Source organism: Lynx rufus, unplaced genomic scaffold (assembly GCF_022079265.1).
Source record: "Lynx rufus isolate CCGP_SWC_20201006 ecotype Redwood Valley unplaced genomic scaffold, mLynRuf1.p SCAF_8, whole genome shotgun sequence".
In the NCBI taxonomy this organism is placed as follows: Eukaryota; Metazoa; Chordata; class Mammalia; order Carnivora; family Felidae; genus Lynx; species Lynx rufus.
In genome coordinates this window covers 26,557,276-26,576,088 of record NW_025814896.1, presented here as the reverse complement: position 1 = coordinate 26,576,088, position 18,813 = coordinate 26,557,276, and the positions used below count along the sequence as shown (strand labels likewise).

The window sequence follows — 18,813 nt, the reverse complement described above, 5'->3', positions numbered from 1 at the left end:
GAAAGCGCTTTAGGAAAGGTCAAGCGGCGGCTGAAATCGCATGGTGAGCCCGAGGCAGTGAGTTCCATCTTACATTTGGGGAAACTGAGGCACGAGAGACCGGCAGGTGGGGTCAGGCCACGTCCCACACCTCTTCCGTGGATGAAAGGACAGAGGCGCGTGAGGTACCTGCTAAGCGCCCGTACTGTGCCCCGCCCCGCCGGCTTCCCTGTCCGCCGCTCAGGTCCCAATAAAGTTATTGAAATTGACACCGGTTGCCAAGGAAGTGGGTCGCCGAGCCGGGTTGCTAAGGAAGTGAGCGGCGACCATCTCTCCCCATCCGGGGCAGCGGGGAATGGCTGAGCCCGGGGCTTGCCGCCGCCCCCGCCGCCGCCGCCGCCGCCGCCGCCGCCGCCCGCTGTCGGCTCGCGCCTCAGGTGAGTCGGGAGGGGCCCGGGCGCCACCGGGGCAGGTCCGTCGCGCCCGCAGCCCGCCATCCGCCCGGAGGCCCGCGCCGGCGCCGCCGCCTGGCTCTGCTGCTTGGCGAGCGGGAGCATCCTCTGCCCTGACTCCCGGGCATCCTCCGGCCGTCCGGGCGGCCTCGCCCCTCCTCCTTCGGGCGGAGGCGCGGCCTGACCCTCAGACCTGGCCGCCAGGGGCCGGGAGCCATCCGGGGGCGTCTGGGGCCGCGGTCAGGGACCCAGCACTGGAGAGAGGCAGGGGAGCGAGAGCCTGGGGACCGAACCTCGACCGCTGCTCCGGTTCACTGTATGACCTTGGGCCAGTCCCTTTCCCTCTCAGGCTGCAGCCGAGTGTTTGTCCAGGGGTCTCCTAACACTTGCTGCTCAGAGTGCTTAAGAGGATGAGGTGGGTACGTTGAAAGAGCCCTAAATGGGGCGAGGGAGAATTCTTAGGGCCCCCTGACATGGGGACCAAGAGTCCAGTTTTAAATCGGGAGTGTCTGCGTTGGAGACCCTGCATCTCCATTTGGTGATTGTTTGGCCTCGTCTTGGGCAAGTTGATCTCTGAGCCTTCATTTTCTGTAAAATGGGTTAATGAACCTCTGTGGGAAGCCAATGAAACAGAGTATTTGTCAGGTAGCTTGGCACATAGTAAGTGTCCCACAAGCCATTAGGAGGCATGTGGGGTGGTGTGGGCAAGGCTTCCAGGAGGTGACTTTGAGACTGGTGGGATTTAGGTGTGTAGAGCGCCAGCCTGTATGTGTACTCCTTCCCTGTTGACACCACCCCACCCCCCGCCCCCAGTTTTACTTCTCCACGCTGTGCAGAGCAGGGAAGGTGGTGTGGACTTGCACAGGTAGCCCTGGGGGTGGAAACCCAGAGGTCAAGTCCTTGTAGATGGCTGAGGTTAGCTGTCATTGTCAAATACTTGGACCCTGTTGGCCCGTCCAGAGCAAAAAGATATCTTATGTCTTTTGGGACATGCTTAAAGCTTAGTAGCTATTTGCAAGTGTATGATTAAGAAACACTTTTCAGGTACATTATCTCATTTGATTTTCACGGAGGCTTTGCCAGGTAGGTGGTGACGTTATCCCCATTTCACAGGTGGGACTGAGGCTCAGAAAAGGGAATGACTTGCCTGGGAATCTTACATCTATTAAGTAGTGGAGCTGGACACATTTCCAGGTGAATCCTGTATTTTCTCCCCTGTACCCTGATGTCTCTGCTTTCTCAACCATAACTGTTACAAAGCCACAGAGTATTCTTTTGTTTCTTCTGATTTCTATGGTTAGAGGCTTTTCTTCCAGTGGCGAGGAGATAAGATCTTATATAAAACTTCATTTAAATAGATGCCTTCCAGGGACGCTTGGGTACTTAGTCCGTGAAGCATCTGACTATTGATTGTGGCTCAGATCATGATCTCACCGTTTGTGAGATCGAGCCTCACGTCAGGCTCTGTGCTAACAGCATGGAGCCTCCTTAGGATTCTCTCTCCCTCTCAGTCTGCCCCCCCCCCCGGCAAATAAATAAACATTAAAAAAATTAAATAGGTACCATCCAAAGTGTGGACCTCAAAAAAGAGCTGGATTTTTTTTTTAATTTTTTTTAACGTTTATTTATTTTTGAGACAGAGAAAGACAGGGCATGAACGGGAGAGGGTCAGAGAGAGGGAGACACAGAATCTGAAACAGGCTCCAGGCTCTGAGCTGTCAGCACAGAGCCCGACGCAGGGCTTGAACTCATGGACCACGAGATCATGACCTGAGCCGAAGTCAGCTGCTTAACCGACTGAGCCACCCAGGCGCCCCAAGCTGGAACTGTTTTAAAATTTTTAATGTTTATTTATTTTTGAGAGAGAGAGAGACAGAGTGCAAGTGGGGGAGGTGCAGAGAGAGAGAGAGGGAGAGGGAGACACAGAATCCGAAGCAGGCTCCAGGCTCCGAGCTGTCAGCACAGAGCCCAATGCGGAGCTCAAACCCATGAACCATGAGATCATGACCTGAGCTGAAGTCAGACGCTCAACTGACTGAGCCACCCAGGCGCCCCTAGAGCTGGAATGTTTAAAAGGCGACTTCTCTGTCCTTCAGTTCCCTCCTCTTTAAAATGAAAGAAGCAGGCTAGATAGTGTCTGAAGGCCCTTTCAGTGTTCTTGTGCAACTCTCCTTGCAAGCTACTGGTTTTAAAAGCATGGAATCAGGCTGTCTGGGTTCAAGTCTCAGCTCTGCCACCTCTAAGCTGCGTGCCACTGAGCAATTTACTTCCATCTCTGTGCTGCAGTTTCCCCACCTGTAAAATGGGGATAACGAAAGTATCTACTATGTATGGCTGTTGTGAGGATTCATTGGAGCCTAATACGTTAAAGTGCGTGGCCTGTTTGATAAATGTTAGCTCTTATTATTTGGGCTTCACCTATACTACATATTATATTTATATACTTTATATCCTGTTTATGATTGGTGAGTGAATAAATTGAAGTATGTGCATACTACCAGGCTTGTCAACTTCAGAAGGTCACTGCAAGCTTGAAACAGTAGTTGTCACGGTAGAATATTAATGTCAGTATTATTATAGGGTCGCTCCAGGAACGTGCAGTCCCCTGCCAGAATGGGTTGCAAAGAGAGATGAAAGCCGGTGGGAGGATGTCAACTCCCAATTGAGTAAATGTGTACTAAATCCCTCTGTGCCAAGCACAATAGAAGATGTGGAAATCAGTCCTGGGGTGTCCGGGTGGCTCAGTCAGTTAAGCATCCAACTCTTGATTTCGGCTCAGGTCACGATCTCACAGTCTGTGAGTTCAAGCCCTGCTCTGGGCTCTGTGCTGGCAGCATGGAGCCTGCTTGGGATTCTCTCTCTCTCTGTCTCTCTCTCTCTCTCTCCCTCCCTCCCTCCCTCCCTCCCTCCCTCCCCTGCTTGCACTCCCATACAGTCTCTCTCAAAATAAACATTTTAACGTTTTTTTTTTTTTTATTTTTTTTTATTTTTGGGACAGAGAGAGACAGAGCATGAACGGGGGAGGGGCAGAGAGAGAGGGAGACACAGAATCTGAAACAGGCTCCAGGCTCTGAGCCATCAGCCCAGAGCCCGACGCGGGGCTCGAACTCACGGACCGCGAGATCGTGACCTGGCTGAAGTCGGACGCTTAACCGACTGCGCCACCCAGGCGCCCCTCAAAATAAACATTTTAAAAATTAAAAAAAAAAACACAAAATCAGTCCCAATGCCATATACTTCAAGGACCTCAGAACGTAGTTTGTAGGTTACTAGGTTTTGAAATGATTCGACTTCTTTAAATGAATTCATGACTTGTGTTTAGCCCTACTGCAGAGTAAAGCTGTTTGTTCAGATCTCTTCTTTTTTGTCCCTAGGCTTCTGTTGGGTGCCTGGGTTAGCAGCTTTGTTTTATCCACTGGTGTGTGGGGCCCTACTTCATAATACAATGCTCTCTGTGTGGTTTACAGAAGTGCTTAAGCGTGCCTTCACTCATTTGGTCTTATTAATAACCCTGTGAGGAAGGTAGGTTACAGATTTAATTTCCCCATTTTGCAGTCCAGGCACCTGAGGGAAGAGAAGCCCTGCTACCAGTAAGTGGCCCATTTCACATGGGAATTGGGTCTTCCTGCTCCAGGTTCAATGCTGCTGCCTATGCAGCCTCAGTTTGATTCGCTCCACATTTGCTGAGCACCTGGTATGTGTCAGGCCCTGTTCTAGCCTGAAGATACGATGGTTTTGAGATGGATGAGATCCTTGCTTTATGCAGCAGACATTCCAGTGGCAGCAGTAGAAAAATAAACCAAGGGGCGCCTGGGTGGCGCAGTCGGTTGAGCGTCCGACTTCAGCCAGGTCACGATCTCGCGGTCCGTGAGTTTGAGCCCCGCGTCGGGCTCTGGGCTGATGGCTCGGAGCCTGGAGCCTGTTTCCGATTCTGTGTCTCCCTCTCTCTCTGCCCCTCCCCCGTTCATGCTCTGTCTCTCTCTGTCCCAAAAATAAATAAACGAAAAAAAAAAAAAAGAAAAAAGAAAAATAAACCAAGGCCACCAGTTGGAAAAGTGGCAGAAGGAACAGCAAGGGTAAACTGCTCCAACAGTGGCTGGAGCAGGTGAGTTGGGGTGGAAGGAGAGAGAGAGAGGAGAGGGGGGCTGATGGGGAGGGGTGAGGCCTCAGATCATACAGGGCCTTGTAGGCTACAGTAAGCACTTGTGGTTTGATTCTAAAAGCTTGGGAGGCCAGTGAAGTCTTTAGGAAGGGGAATGACCATAGTCGATTTTGGGTTTTTAAAAAAATCATTCTGGCCTCTGTGTGGCCAATGGATTTTAAGGGGAATAAGCATGGCGGCCAGGAGGGTAGTTAGGAGACTGGTTGAGAAGTGATGAAGGCCTGCTGCAGGGGTAGCAGTGGAGGTGGGTCCAAGAGGGTGGACTGGGGATATGTTTTGGAGGCAGAACCAGCAGGATGGTGGTTGGGAGAAGAGCTGAAGGAATCAAGGATGATTCCTGGGTTTTTGGCCTGAGCAATTAGGTAGATGTTGGGTGGTGCCATCTGCCTTTAAAATGATGAAAGGACTTTTTGGTAAGGTGCCCTGTGGGGAAGAATTCGCGGTGGTTCACTCCGAACCTGTTGGAGGGGCAGAGGTATAAACATCATACCTTACAGTTCGTGGGGACGAGATCCCAGAGTATGTGCAGGAGCGCAGACAGATGCATCTCTTCGAAGCCCTCACCTTGGACTTCTGCAAGCCCTACTTTTCTTGCACTCTGGCTCTTTGCCGGCTAGTGGAGTGGCAGGCGTGGGCTTTGCCAGGGCAGTGCCCATCTGTCTCATGCTGTTGGTGTTGCTGTCCTGACTCGAGATCTTGGCTGATGAAGGCTGGAAGGAGGCTAGCCAGCTCTGGGAGAGAGTGAAGCTCACTGTCAGAGCCTCACACGGCCACAGTTTCCCTGCCAAAGTGGTTCTTTTCCTTGGCCCTCAAACGACATTTCTAAAGTTTCAGAGCTTTTGATTTGGGAATCCCTTGTGAAAAGCTGTTGTGTTCTGCCAGAATTCCTGGAGGATCCTTGAATGGAGTATCTCTTCTGAGCAAGAGAATTCGAGCCTTTTTTCCCTATAGGCTAATACTTGCACTGGTAAATGTGGGCTTACGATGTTGCAAGTTCCACATGGTGAATAGAAGACTAATAATCCCACCGCCTCCACTCGTATAGCCTTGTTTGCTGTTTAAAATGTTAAAATGTTCTTTCCTGTGTGTTCTTATCCAGTAATGCCAGTCCATGGAGGTCATGTGGAATATGTACCAATCCCCAGTTTACAGATGAAGCATTGAGATGCCAAGAGGTCGTTGTTTTTGTCAGTAACGTTAGGCACCTGCTAGGTGCTGGGTGAGGGAGATTCTTGCAGCTCAGGGAGTGTGTTTTTCATGTCAGAAGTACCCTTGTCCCCTGGAGCTTGCTAGAAGCGCAGAATCTGGGCCTAGATCTAATAAACCGGGCTGCATTTTACCAAGACCCCTGGGTGTCTCCTGTGCAAGTTAAAACTTGAGAGGTGCGCTTATTTGGTACTAAGTGGCAAAACTAGGGCTTGCCTGTGATAACGATAATAAAAGTGACAGGAGGGGCGCCTGGGTGGCGCAGTCGGTTGGGCGTCCGACTGCAGCCAGGTCACGATCTCGCGGTCCAGGAGTTCGAGCCCCGCGTCAGGCTCTGGGCTGATGGCTCAGAGCCTGGAGCCTGTTTCCGATTCTGTGTCTCCCTCTCTCTCTGCCCCTCCCCCGTTCATGCTGTCTCTCTCTGTCCCAAAAATAAATAAACGTTGAAAAAAAAATTAAAAAAAAAAAAAGTGACAGGAATAGCTAACATTCATTGAGCCGAGCACTGTTGTAAGTACTTGACCCACGTTGTCTCATGCAGTCCTCATAGCAACCCTGACCATGGGTACTGTTACGAATCCCACTTTCCAGAAGAGGAAAGCAGAGGCACAGAAAATTCCCATAACATCCCCGGATCCTTTGCTCTTTCTGCCGCTGGGTTTTCCAGGTGAGCAGTCCGTCCCTGCTGTCTTGTCCAGAGCCGTTCTCTTCTGTACGTGATACTAATGTTACATGCTGCTGAGAAAGTGACTTGAAAGAATGTTTGAGGAAATCAGGGGAAGAACCCTTGAGCTATTTTAACTGAATGAGATGGATGTCAGTCACTTGACCCATAGTCAAGAAACAGATATGCAATTTATAAGATAAGCACCTCTCACACTTCTTAACAGTCCAACACTCAAGGCCGTAACAGCTGATGTGGGTAGGAACTGCGAGCCTGTACTGAGTCATTTGACCCTACACTGTTTCTTGATGGTGGTGATAATATCTGTGCGGAGAAGAGGGCAGCCAAAGTCCCATACCACCTGCTGACTGGCTGCAAAGGATGCCTCAGTTTTCCCTCTCTGCCCTGTGGCCTCATTGTTTTCCTTTCAACATCTCCTTATCTCAGAGCTTAAAGTCTTAGAAAGATTTCTTGGTCAAGGTATGCCCGTAGAATCTTAGGTTTCTTGGTCACAGGAAATTCTGGTGTGAAAAGGCAGTGGGATCAGGTGGGGTGGGGCAAGGATTCTGGTAGCAATTCTGCCACTTGCTGTGTGACCTCAGGCAAGTAATTCAACCTCTCTGGCTCTCAGTCACAGTCTCTCTCCCTCTCTCTCTCTCTCTCTCAGTCTCAGAGTCTCAGTCTCAATATATACAAAATAAGGACCTGGAACAACTTTCCAAGGCTGTTCCAGCCCTGCCTGGAAGACTGAGTATGGAGTTGAGTGGTATTTTCTTTCTTGGTGACTTCATGCTGGGCTTTCACCCAGGCCTTCCAGGGTGGGGCTTTTAAAGCACATTTCTGGGCCGCCAGAGATCCTTGATTGCTATCAGCTCATCTTATCAGCCTCACACATCTGCATTGCAGCTGGGGATGTTTCTGTTTAAGGCTCAACTAGTCCTGGTGACACATTGTGTCTCCTCACTTTGTCACACTGCAGGCATTGAGCTCTTCACACACAAGCAGATCTATCTTTAGTATGCTGATTTATTTAAATCAGAGTTTGCATTAGAGAGCACCAGTGATCATTATGGTGGGTGTGGTTTTATTTTTACAGTTTTTGGCAGGATATTTGCAGCACTTGCATTTTGTCATATTTGAACATGGTGTATAAGTGGAAGCGGGTCCAAGGGAACAAGGAATTAGAGCAGATTATCATGCTCTTACCTACTCTGGGGTCCTTCACATCACCTTCAGCAGAGGTTCCAGGAACTGCCTGCTTCGGGGCTGTTGTGTGGGAATAAAGTCAATGGAAACTAGAAGCTCATGGAATGGTTTCCAGCAGTGTAGTGGATTGCAGTAATCATTACTTTATAACACATTTCGGTAACCTAAGCAAAAAAAAAAAAAAAAAAAAAGAAAGAAAAATCTAGCTAGTAAATCACAAAAGATTCCATTCAGGTAAGATAAAATATCAGCTCAGGTTACTTAAGATAACCACAAGAAGATTGTTCTTGGTGGAAATAGTTACTGGTTTTGCAAGATCTGCAGTAACCAGTCAGATTCTAGCCTAAGAAATATATCGTGTTTTTCCTTCCTTATTTCTTCAGTTGGCAGCATTTTTTAATAGCATTTTTTTTCCTGTTTATAAAAATAATGAATTTCTGTTGAGGAAAAATGAGGAAAGTCCTGAAAAGATCCAACTTTTAAGATTCACTTTGGGGCACCTGGCCGGCTCAGTCGATGGAACATGGGACTCTTGATTTCGGGGTTATGAGTTCAAGGCCCATGCTGGGCATGGAGATTGCTTAAAAATAAAATCTAAAAAAAAAGAAAAAAAATGCTTTGAAAGATTCACTTTAGGCGTGTCTGGGTGCCTCAGTTGGTTAAACGTCTGAGTTTGGCTCAGGTCATGATCTCGTGGTTCGTGAATTCGAGCCCTGCATCAGGTTCTGTGCTGACAGCTCAGAGCCTAGAGCCTGCTTCAGATTCTGTGTCTTCCTCTGCACCTCCCCTGCTTGTGTTCTCTCTCTCTCTCTCTCAAAGAATAAATAAACATTAAAAAAAAATTTTTTTAAAAGAGTCACTTTAAGTCCTACTGCCCAAAACTAGCCACTATAACATCTTACTATCCAAAGACAAAGATATCCCTAAATATATTTTATCTAGTGGATGTACAATTCTTACCTATTTCCCCTATTGTCATTTAGGCTAGTTTCAATGTTAAATATTATAAATAATGCCACAGAGAACATCTTGATGATTATCTTTGTGTAAACCTTTGTCTGCATTTCTGATGATTTCTTTAGATTATTTAAAAAATTTTAATTACAAAGGCAGCCTCCTTAAATCACATTTTTAACAAGGCAATGTCTAAATAAAGTTGGAAAGGCAGACATTTTACTACAATTTGGTGGAGAGGAGTTGCCTATGAAAATGGTATTCTAGGGGCGCCTGGGTGGCTCAGTCGGTTAAGCGGCCGACTTCGGCTCAGGTCATGATCTCGCAGTCCGTGAGTTCGAGCCCCGCGTCGGGCTCTGTGCTGACAGCTCAGAGCCTGGAGCCTGTTTCAGATTCTGGGTCTCCCTCTCTCTGACCCTCCCCCATCCATGCTCTGTCTCCCTCTGTCTCAAAAATAAATAAACGTTAAAAAAAAAATAAAAAAAAAAAAAAGAAAATGGTATTCTAACTCAATTTCGGCATTCTTGTCTACTTGCAGATATGTTCTTAGATAAATGTACACTCAAAGCGTTACCTTTCATGTTGCATCTGGAAATGTTCATTTCATATTTCAGAACCATGTTTCCATGTTTAGTAGTTATGAACTAGTAAACTTTCCCTGGCATTGGGCATTTGTTTCCAGACTTTTACAATGACATAATGGGCTCTAATGAACATCTTTGCTTCTCTCTCTCAGCCTCATAAGAGAACAATTCTAATAAATAAATAGATGGTTTGGGGAAGGTTAGAATTTTCAAAGTTCTAAAGGAGAACCGTATGTTTTCCTTCTTAAAATTTTATTGGGATCCTCCAAAAGTGTTAAAAAAAAAAAAACAACTTTATTGAGATATAATTCCCATACCATAAAGTATCTTTTCATAGTTTTTCTCAGCCTTCTTTGCTCCTTCTCCTGCATTTTCTTTTTGATACAGAATTCCCACTGTATAAGACCCGGAACACGGGCCTATGCAAACCCTCCGTTCCCTGAGCAGGCTGTTGGCTGGTGACATTGACTGGAAATACTGTACATACATTATCAGGTTTGTGCACTGCACGAGCTCTCACTATGAGAGCAAGCGTATCAATGTGGAATTGGACAGTGCACCATGACAACTGTGGACTTTTGGAGAGGGATTTTTAAAAAACATTTAACTCATCAATTACTGAAATAAGTTCTTTGATTTATGGGAGATTCTGCTTCGTCAGCTTTGGGAACTGTTTGCTATAGAGGTGGCACATGTAGGGCGAGCTTCTCCAACATGAGTATACACGCAAATCATCAGAAGTCTCAATACAATGGGATTCTGATTTGGGGGGATCTAGATGGGGTTAGATTCTGCAGAGTTAAAGCAGGTAGAACAGGAGAAGATTTTAGGTCGCACTCAATACAGCATCCAAAATTATATTGAATGACATGGATTAGGATGAGGTTGTTAGCGTTATTCCCTTTTAAACTTTCTTCTGGCTATGTCAAGGAGAACATTTGTGTGCTTCCTGTTTGTTTCTTAACACTTGCTAAGTTGGTTTTCTAACCAAGAGAGATCAGAACGTCAGCCCTTAGGTAAGCCATAGTATCTAGCTAGAATTTAGTGACGTTGTTGTGTGTCCTTATATTTATTTTCATAGTTACCTTCTGTGTATAGTAAGTGATACTGATTTTCTATTCATGCTAGTGATACAAAGTTTCTTTGTGTTAGAAGAAAGTAGATTTAAAGAAAAACCTTGAGTAAATAATAGTACAGGTGGTTCATGGAAATGGTAAAAATCTTGAAGAGACAATCAGATGACTGATATTTAGGGCTGGTGTAGGAAAAAGGCCATGAACTTTGGAGCCAGGCAGACCTGGTTTCTGCGTATTTTGCCACTTATTAACCCGGTGTGCCATGTTACTGCCCTCTCCCCTGCTCAGGGCTTTTCTCCTCCAGATTGGGTCAGGGCAGAAGCACCTCCTGTGGGCCAGGCCCCGTAATGCTTGTCTCCTCTGATGCTCAGACAACTCCATGTGGCAGGGTATTGGTGGTCTTCCCATTTCACAGACAAGCAAATAGTCTCAGAAGGAACTTGTGCCGGGTTCCAGAGCTAGGAATGGTAGCACTGGGTTTCAATCTCACGTGTACCTGAATGTCTCTTTTCATTACTCCAGGCCACTTCCCTCTTTTAAATGTAGATTTTGCTCTGGCTCTCTACCCAGCTGAATGGCAGTCTGATTAAAATGAAAGGTCACTGAGGGGCGCTTGGGTGGCTCAGTCAGTTAAGCCTCTGACTCTTGATTTTGGCCCAGGTCATGATCTCATAACTCATGAGTTCGAGCCCCACATGGGGCTCCGTGCTGGCAATGTGGAGCCTGCTTGGGATTCTCTCTCTCCTCTCTCTCTCTCTCTCTCTCTCTCTCTCTCTCTCTCTCTCACAACAAATAAACTTCAAATAAAATAAACAGAAAATAAAATTGTTAAAAAAAGAAAAGTCATTATGCACACCCATGTTCACTACAGCATTACTCACAGTTGCCAAGAGGTGGGAGTTGCCCAAACGTCCCTGGACAGACCAGTGGATAAAGAAAATGTGGCATATACACACAATAGGATATTATTTAGCCTCAAAAAAACAAGGTGATCTTGTCACATGCCACAACACAGAGGCAGAGTGGTGGTTTGCAGGGGCTGGGGAAAGGGGGAAATGGGAAGTTTCTGCTTGATAGGTATAGAGTTTCAGTTTGGCACGATGAAAAAGTTCTAGAGCTCTGTTACAATGTGGATGTAGTTGGCACTGGATTATACACTTAAAAGTGGTTCAGAGGGTACATTTTGTATATAAGTGTAGGGTTTTTTTACCACAATTAAAAATTTCTTAAAAGTAGAAAAAGAAAAAAAGCCATTGGTCAGAAGGCATTTTTTTTTCATTTTGGAAAATGTCAAGCGTACATAAAAATAGACTAATATAATGAACCATGAACCCATTACCCACTTCCAGCAGTTATCAGCACACGGCACTTCTGTTCTACCTACAACCTCCCGTGCACCCCACCCCACTCTGGCACACAGTACGTAACTTTATCTGAAAACACTTTTACGTGTACGCCTAAAGTAAGAGCTTTTTCTAAAGAGCACCATTTTCACACCTAAAAAAAGGTAACGATAATTCTTTAACCACCTAATATCTGGTGTGCAAATTTGCTCGATTGTCTCATACATTTTGTAATAGTTGGTTCATTTGGCTCAAAATCCAAAAAGGGCCCCCATCAAGCACCAAATGTTATATTTGGTTGATTTAACTGTCTTACATCAAAAGAGTGTATACATTTTTATTTTTATTTATTTTTTTAATTTTTTTTTAACGTTTATTTATTTTTGAGACAGAGAGAGACAGAGCATGAACAGGGGAGGGTCAGAGAGAGGGAGACCCAGAATCTGAAACAGGCTCCAGGCTCTGAGCTGTCAGCACAGAGCCCGACGCGGGGCTCGAACTCACGGACTGCGAGATCATGACCTGAGCCGAAGTTGGACGCTTATCCGACTGAGCCACCCAGGCGCCCCAGAGTGTATACATTTTTAGCAGAGAAACAACTTCACTTCTTTCCTGGATGAGTACTTGGAATGAGAAGTTCCTGGAAGGAAGGCTGTTCTGGCTTCATAGTCTAGTGGTGGTTCAGAGTGTAAGTTCTGTGTGTTGGGCTGGTGTGGGCAACAGGGTGCACTGGCGGTGGGGGGATTAGTGAGACAGCCTGGGGAGGGGGTAGATGGCGCCCTCTGTCAAAAAGGAACCTGCATAGCTTTTACAGCTCTAGGAATGGATCCTGCTAATTACTCCTACCTGTAGCTAACGGTGTATGTTCAGGATATTCACTACGGCATCGTTTGCAGTAGCAAAAGACCAGGAACCATGAGAAGACGTCCCGGTAGTGGAATAATCAAACACCTTAAAAATTTATTTTATTTATTTATTTTTTTAAGTAAAGTCTACACTCAACTTGGGGCTGGAACTCATGACCCTGAGATCAAGAGTCACATGCTCTACTGACTGAGCCAGCCAGGCGCCCCATCAACCACACCGTGACGTCTAGGCAGCTGTTTGAAGGAGGGGGGTGGTGGTAGTGCAGAAATTGCTTCCAAGATCTATAAAGTAAGATGGAGAACAGTACATAGTATACTTCCACTTGAGTTAAAAAAAAAAAAAAAAAAAAAAGATGGGCGAGCAATACAGATACATTAATGCTTAGGTATGCATTGAGTATTTCCCCAGGGGTCGGGGGAAGATTACTTGCTCATTACTGTACAGCCTGAATTGTTTTAATCTATGCATATATTGATATACACATGCACATATGCATATATATGTGTGTATTAAGAATAAGTTTATAGGTAGGCCTTTAAATAAGATAAGCCTAGTTTTGAATCCTGATTGTTCTACTTAATTGCTCTGAGACCTTGGGCAAATTAATTTCTCTGAACCTCCCATCCTTATTTTTAAAATGAGGCTAATACCTATTCCTCATAAGGTGATGTTGAGGATTAGAAGAGGAATATACGTTAAGCTCTTGATATACTGTGAATTGCAAGTGTCGAATATGACAAAACCTCAGACCTACACTGATCCTAATAAGAAGTAGCCTCTAGATTTGACTATATTTTTATGAATGTATTTTCTGAATGTTTCACAACTGGATTAAAAAAAGAAAGGATTTCTTTCCCACTTTTTCCCTCTAAATAAATGCTTTCTTTGTCTGCCTGTTTGGGTTATCAAATGACAGGGCATGCATGGTGCCAGTTTGAATTCAGGGCAGGAATTTATTTGTTCAGGGTTCTTGTATGTAACCTTTGTAGGTTTCTTTCCAGATAAGTAGCCTGTCTTCCTAAAACACTTAATCTGAAATCAAGTTGCTAGACTTTTTCCCCCCAAGGAAACAATAGCTTCATTGCCATCCCCCTTCTTGATTATAAGAAACAAAATATATGCAGCTGTCAAAAAGGCCAAAGGAAGCAAAAAAAAAAAAAAAAAATCACTTGCAAACTCAGTCCCAGAGTAAATTAACTTTACTAATCTTGCACTAGGCTAAGCACCGAGCATTAATTTATTAGTTTATTTAATCCTTAGAACAGTTCTTTAAGGTATGTGTTATTAACTGCATTTTATGTAAGAAACTATGACTTAGGTAACTTTGTCAAGATATTGTAACTAAGTGGCAGTGCAGAAATTAAAACCCTGACCTGTTGGACGCTAAAGCTCATGCTTTTAGCGCAGAGCCTGCTTGGGATTCTCTCTCTTCCTCTTTCTCTGCCCCTCCCCAACTTGCACCGTCTCTGTCTCTCTCAAAATAGATAAATAAACTTAAAAAAAAAATAATAAAGCTCATGTTTTTAACCATGACTTTACCCTGTTTCCCTCACGTCTTTTTCTGTACATGTGCGTGTACACATGTAAACATAAATCACGTCACAGTAGCTCTTCTCTTTGGTAGCCTGCTTTTTTTTTCACTCAGCCAAATGTCACGAATATCTTCCTAGATGTAAATACTTAGAGGTTTATTGCCATTCTTAATGACTGCATAATTTCCCATTGTAGAGATGTGTTATAACTTAACCAGTCCTTTACTGATGAGTATTTAGGTGGTTATAGATGGTGCTGTAATAAATATAAACATGTGTGTGCATCTTGCATATATATTCAGGGATTGATGTCCTTAATTAGATCCTTAAAATAATTCCAAGAAATGGAGTTGCTGTTTGAAGGGAGTGTTACGTTTTGACTATTACACTTCAATGGATTGATTGACTGTTTGATTCAAGATATTGATTACTCAACTGTTAGCAAATAATCTGTGCCAGTTTGAGATGCTGTGGCTCTTATACGTACTGTAAGGGACAGCTTGAAAGTTTTTAGACAATTCACACAATTATGTGATTATAAACAGTACTGTAATAACAACAGACTGTATTTTATTAACCTTTGGTCTAAATGCCTTTAGGGCGGAGACTACATGACTTGCTACAATGACATTAGAATGTTAAAGAGTCTAGTACTGTAGACCTCATGGAAGCTCTTTTAGACACTTCACCATAAAGTTGAGATAAGTATTTTTACTCCTAGGGCCCTTTGTTCATCAGTTAAAACATTGCTTTTCCCTTCCTGCCTCTCTTTCTTCTTTCCTTCCTTCCATCTTGACGCCCAGCCTGGCTCTCAGACCCACGACCTTGAGATCAAGAGTCACATGCTCCACTGACTGAGCCAGCCAGGCACCCCAAAACATTTTTACTACCTTATATTCATGGTGGTCAGTAAAACTGGGTAGATGAAAGGAAGAAAATAATGAGTTTTAACAATTGGATATTACTTTACTAATTAATTTCACAAAATTTTTCCATCTCCTTTTTCCCCTAATTTTATTTTTCTGACCACACAGTATATTCCCACTAGTCAAAACCCAAGAGGTCTAAAGGGTATACATGCAAAGTCTCCCTCCTGCTCTTACCCCACGCCGTATAGCTCTTTCCTTATAGGCAGCCAGTGTTGTTATCTGGCTCATGAACATCCCTTAAAATATATTTTATGCACATATAAGCAAATATAGAACTGTTCCCTCAACACAAACCCAATGTCATTTTTTTTAAAGTTTTTTTTTTTTTTTTAATTTTTGAGAGAGAGAGAGACAGACAGAGCGTGAGCTAGGGAGGGGCAGAGAGAGAGGGAGACACAGAGTCCAAAGCAGGCTCCAGGCTCTGAGCTGACAGCACAGAGCCTGACATGAGGTTCAAACTCGTGAACTGCGAGATCATGACCTGAGCTGAAGTCTGGCTTTCAACCGACTGAGCCACCCAGGTGCCCCAAATCCAATGTCCTTTTAAACATTTTTAAAGATTTTTAAACATTTTTTTTTTTTTTTGAGGGGGAGAAAGAGAACTTGCACATGCATGTGAGCACAGGGGAGGGGCAGAGAGAAAGTGGGAGAGAATGAATCCCAAACAGGCTCTGTGCTGTCAGCGGAGAGCCTGACTCAGGGCTCAATGTCACAAACTGTGAGATCATGACCTGAGCCAAAATGAAGAGTTCGATGCTTAACTGACTGAGTCACCCAGGCACCCCCCAATGTCCTTTTAAAAGTTCCTCAGTGATGTTATTTTTCAACAAGAGATGAATAATCTTGTTTCAAAAATTGTGTAAGTCCCATTAATGGGAGACCCAGACTTGGGCTTGCTCTCTGATACTTCAAAACAGCACTGGTTGTGAGAGTAGTGTTGATGGTGATGAGGTAGATACAGAGTAGAAAACAGCCACTTCCCTTGAGAGAAACTTGCACAGGGAGTTGGCTTAAGCCTGGTTAATAGGGAGCTGCTTTATCTTCTTGCCCGAGAGTTGCAGTGTTTCTCAGATGGCCCACGTGATCTGTGGCTTCAGCTGCCTTTCAGATCCTCTGAGTCCTTGAACTCCAGGCCAGGGCGGTTGGCAGGTGGTTGCCTGGTCTGATCTTAGAGGACACTGCATTGGAATGCATTGATTAAAGATGCATTAGCATGCACTCTGTGCACCTGCAGATTGCTCCGCCTTGCAGGGCTGTTTCTGGTAAATTGTCAGACCTTTATTTTTTTCCCCTTTGAAGATACCACATGCTCACTAAAGAATAGATCACTATTGATGTTTTGATGGGACTTATTTTTATATAATTGTGATTGCATGCGTTCAGTTTTGTAAACTGCTTTTTCATTTGTGATAAGCATTTTCCATGCCATTACAGACCCTTGGTAAGTGTCATTTAAAAAGGTGGATTAGGGGAGCCTGGTGGCTCAGTTGGTTAAGCATCTGACTTCGGCTCAGGTCATGATCTCTCGGTTCGAGCCCTGCATCGGGCTCTCCATTCTCAGCGCAGAGCCCACTTCAGATCCTCTGTCTCCCTCGCTTTCTTCTGCTACCCTGCTCGGGCACTCTCTTTCTCTCAAAAATGAATGAAAACATTAAAAAAAAAAAAAAGATAAAGGTCTAGGGGCACCTGGTGGCTCAGTCGGTTAAGCATCCGACTTTGGCTTAGGTTATGATCTCGCAGTCTGTGTGTTCGAGCCCCGCGTCGGTCTCTGTGACGACAGCTCAGAGCTTGGAACCTGCTTCGGATTCTGTGTCTCCTTCTCTCTTTGCCACTCCCCCACTCACATTCTGTCTCTCTCTCTTTCAAAATTAAACATTTAAAAACAATTTAAAAAGATAAAGGTCTAAAGAAAACCTCCTCTTAAAAAAAAAAAAAGACTTGCATGGCTGGCCTTTTTTTTTTTTAAGTTTTTTTTTTTAATGTTTATTTATTTTTGGGACAGAGAGAGACAGAGCATGAACGGGGGAGGGTCAGAGAGAGAGGGAGACACAGAATCCGAAGCAGGCTCCAGGCTCTGAGCTGTCAGCACAGAGCCTGACGTGGGGCTCGAACTCACAGACCGTGAGATCATGACCTGAGCCGAAGTCGGACGCTTAACCGGCTGAGCCACCCAGGTGCCCCCAGGCCTTTCTTAATCAGATCATGTATACGTGAATTTGGTTATAGACAGAGATGCCTATAGGAGCCAGGCAGGAAATACAAATGGGCAAAGCATGTTGGGTGTGACTATAGAGAGCGGAGTTGGGGCAGATTGGAGAGGCTGGGCTCTCCAAAGTGGCAGGTGTTTTCTCAGTTCCTATTGCTACCATTTGGGTCATGGGCTAGGGGCTGTCAGATACTTCTATTCTTTAAGAGAAGCAGAAAACCTGTTTTGTTTTTTTTTTTTAATTTATTTTTATTTTTTATTATTAAAGAAACTTAAGTTTATTTATTTACTCTGAGAGAGAGAGTGTGAGCATGTGTGCAAGTGCGCACATGAGTGGGAGGGTGGGGTAGGGGAGGGAGGGGCAGAGAGAGAGGGAGAGAATCCCAAGCAGGCTCCACACCATCAATGCAGACCCCGACACAGGCCCGATCTCACAACCATGAGATCGTGACCTAAGCTGAAGTCAGGAGTTGCATGCTTAACTGACTGAGCCATTCAGGTGCCCCAAACCTGGTTTGTTTGTTTTTTAATGTGAAATTGGTGTTTGGTTTTTTTTTTTTTTGAGAAAACAAATTTTTACATATTCAGAGAATAATATGGGAAACAATCAGGATTGACAGCAGTTAACATTTTCTCTTATTTTCTTCAAGCCTCATTTCCCTGGGGTTTTTGTTTGTTTGTTTGTTTTATTTTGTTTTTTGTTTGAAGTAAACTCACCTCCCAATGTGGGGCTTGAACTCATCACCCTTAGATCAAGAGTCGCATGCTCCACCAACTGAGCCAGCCAGGCACCCCACCCTGTTCTATTTTTTTAAGAGGAATGATAAAATATTACAGATAAAATTGAAATATCCTTCCCATTATTTAAAATTTTTTTTCAATTTTAGAATGAGCGCATGAGCAGGAGAAAGGGGCAGAAGGGGAGAGAGAGACAGAGACAGAGACAGAGACAGAGAGAAAGAGAATCCCAAGCAGGCTCCATGCTCCAAGCAGAGCCCTCTGTGGGGCTGACCCCACGACCCTGGGATCATGACCTGAGCAGAAATCAAGAGTCGGACGCTCAATTGACTGAGCCACCCAGACGCTCCAAAATATCCTTCCCAGTTTTAATCCCATTCTCCACCTCTCACCCTGCCCAGTTTGGGCAGCTGCTATCATAAATTGTTGTATATCTTTCTATCCCATTTTTTAATACTTACAAATGCAGCTCTATGAACACCATATTATTTTATAAATTTTTTGTTGTTTTATAAATTTTTAATCATAATTATCACTCTGTACTTGCTTTTTCACTCAGCCCGTTTATTTATCCATGTAAACAAAGTCTAATTCAGGCTTGGCAGACTTTTCTGTAAAAGTTCAGGCAGTAAATATTTTAGGTTTTCTGAGCCAGACTGTCTCTGTTACAGCTACTCAACTCTGATATTTTATAGCTAACGCAGCCATAGGTAATGTGTAAACAGAGGAGGTATGGCTATGTTCCAATAAAATTTTATTTACAAAAACAGGATGTGGGCCGGATTTGGTCCCTGGGCTAGAGCTTGCTAACCCCTGCTCTAATGTATTCCTTTTTCCTACTGAATAGTATAGTGTGTATGATATGATTACACCATATGCTATTTTTCAATTCCCCTGGTTTAGGTTGTTTCCAGC

At 44.5% G+C, this 18,813-nt stretch overlaps 1 protein-coding gene across 2 annotated transcripts in view; it reads left to right on the top strand.

The window, feature by feature from the left end:
* Nucleotides 1-330: 330 nt before the first annotated feature.
* The window catches only part of KIF3B (kinesin family member 3B), a 41,873-nt gene continuing 23,390 nt past the window's right edge, over nt 331-18,813 (top strand). For both annotated transcript variants that reach the window (XR_006960182.1, XM_047068554.1), the window contains exon 1: nt 331-416. The gene's annotated coding sequence lies outside the window, so the exon portion shown is untranslated. The remainder of the gene's footprint in view (nt 417-18,813) is intronic.